Below are 2652 nucleotides of genomic sequence, written 5' to 3' on the forward strand. Positions count from 1 at the left end.
GGCGTGCTCAGTTCCACTTTTGCCCAATAACAGAAATGAATCTTTGTTCTGCAGGTGACGTTTTGATATCTGATGCTTTTGTGCTTTCCTGTCAAAGTTCTTTATTGTACAAATGCCCCCATACCACCATTCATTTTCACCACCAAACAGAAGACATATATAACAATATAATCTGTTATTAACTGCATTCGCAGTCAGCCAAGTACACTTTTCGTGCCAGGCAGTCTGAAAAGTTTGTCCTTCAATTCGCACTTTTTTTTCGTACGTTAATGCAGAAAAAGGCGTTCTTAATAAAAATTCTATAAGGTGTTCAATTGCTGGCTCACTCATGTTGGAAGAGGGAAAGTGGAGGGGAGCCGAGAAAGCCACTAAAGCGCCCAGGCGCACACAGCCAGGTAAGGGAAGGGAGGCAGAGATAGAGAAGATCCAAAGAAGAGCGGCGCGTTTCGTCACAGGGTTATTTGGTAACCGTGATAGCGTTACGGAGATGTTTAACAAACTCAAGTGGCAGACTCTGCAAGAGAGGCGCTCTGCATCGGGGTGTAGCTTGCTCGGCAGGTTTCGAGAGGGTGCGTTTCTGGATGAGGTATCGAATATATTGCTTCCCCCTACTTATACCTCCCGAGGAGATCACGAATGTAAAATTAGAGAGATTAGAGCTCGCACAGAGGCTTTCAGACAGTCGTTCTTCCCGCGAACCATACGCGACTGGAACAGGAAAGGGAGGTAATGACAGTGGCACGTAAAGTGCCCTCCGCCACACACTGTTGGGTGGCTTGCGGAGTATAAATGTAGATGTAGATGTAGACATAACGAAAATATGCACTAAAATCACACAAAAATGACTATGAACACAAACCGCGCGACTGTTCGCATCCTTGTTAAAAGCCAGCATAGAAGCGGCAGAGATTAGTGTCGATACCTGCTAACAAGTGCAGCGCACCGGCCTTCGTGGAAGAGGGAAAGTGGAGGGGAGCCGAGGAAGCCACTAAAGCGCGCAGGCGCACACAGCCAGGTAAGGGAAGGGAGGCAGAGACTGGGAGCAGTCGAGTCTCAAGCAGGCAAATACACGAACACTCAGGGTGCGGCGCGGGTTACAAAACTGATGTCTTTCGCACATTTAGGGCTCTTAGTAGAAAGTTGTTTACATTTTTGGTATGAATTACTACTGCATCTTTTTTAAGTACAAATACAGGGGAGACTAAGTCTCAAAGTCTCTCCTCACGCTATGCCACTGTTGAAAATAGTCTGAAGAGAAGGAGCATCATCTCTGTTAGTTTTATCTCACTGCGAGTGCTGCGAGATCGGAAGGCGGAATTCGGTGAACAGCGTATTAAGAGCATGCATGGATAGATACATTCGCACGAAGCGAGTCCAATCAAAGGCGGCGTCCTCTGGTGGCGTCCGTAACTTAAAATCGACATATCTTTACTGTTTGGCATATAATTTGAGCCCCCTTTCACTTATCCAAATCTACAATTCACGGTGATATGCACTGTCCAGTGATATGTGACCAGCTGCCAAAGTCTGAATACGGTCCCCAAGGATAGATGCATACTTGTGTTGATCGTTTGTGCCTTCTAGAATGACGAGGTCACCCAGGGAATGCTGCGAAAACATTCCCCATACGGTAACGCTCTCTACTCCAGCCTGGACCCTTCCGAAGAACGATGCTTTTTGTTTGATTTCTGGTATTACATGTAATGGCAACGGCCTTGCCGCAGTGGATACACCGGTTCCCGTCAGATCACCGAAGTGAAGCGCTGTCGGGCGTGGCCGGCACTTGGATGGGTGACCATCCGGGCGCCATGCACTGTTGCCATTTTTCGGGGTGCACTCAGCCTCGTCATGCCAACTGAGGAGCTACTCGACCGAACAGTAGCGGCTCCGGTCAAAGAAAACCATCTTAACGACCGGGAGAGCGGTGTGCTGACCACACGCCCCTCCTATCCGCATCCTCAGCTGAGGATGACACGGCGGTCGGATGGTCCCGATGGGCCACTTGTGACGTGAAGACGGAGTGCTGTTCCATGTCGTACACGCCAACGCCCCTATGTCCGATGGAGCCTAAAACGTGATTCATCTCAAGAGATTAACTGTCGCCACTGTGAGGTACCGGGCGAGTTGTGGCGCCCTGAAAACATTCTAAGTTCGAAGTTGGCGTGGCCGCACGGACCGATCGGTAAGCCAGGGCTCGTCAGCAACCGCGTGGTGCCCAACAGTAGCCGGAGAAAGAGGGGTAGCCCCAGCGTGTGGTCCAGGCCTACAGCGTGGCTGGGAATTACTTGTTGACGCTGTGTCAACGAATGGGCTTTCTGTCGCTGAAGGAGATTTGTATGCCGGGAGTGCCAAAGATGGCGGATTTTGTGAAACCATAATGGCAGACATTTCATAGTTCATGTAGAAATTAATAATAGCCAGAGGAGTCATAATACCTTAAAAAGAAACATGCACATTACCATTACTTGCACGACGATTCTGATGGTGTAATCAGATTTTCAGTATCTTTATTAGTTTAAAGTTTAGTATCTCACTGTAAATTATACAAGTAACACACAGCAACGAATTTCCAGAATCTAAGCGGTTCATCCGATTTTGTCTATCGACGTGTCTTTAGAAAGCTATTAGTGTAAACCTAAATTTATGTGAATT

General features: G+C 48.0%; 1 pseudogene; it reads left to right on the plus strand.

Annotated features, from left to right (window-relative positions):
- Nucleotides 1–1705: 1705 nt before the first annotated feature.
- On the plus strand, nt 1706–1822 carry LOC126103194 (5S ribosomal RNA; annotated as a pseudogene).
- Nucleotides 1823–2652: the final 830 nt, after the last annotated feature.

The sequence above is a fragment of the Schistocerca cancellata genome, chromosome 1 (genome assembly GCF_023864275.1).
Source record: "Schistocerca cancellata isolate TAMUIC-IGC-003103 chromosome 1, iqSchCanc2.1, whole genome shotgun sequence".
In the NCBI taxonomy this organism is placed as follows: Eukaryota; Metazoa; Arthropoda; class Insecta; order Orthoptera; family Acrididae; genus Schistocerca; species Schistocerca cancellata.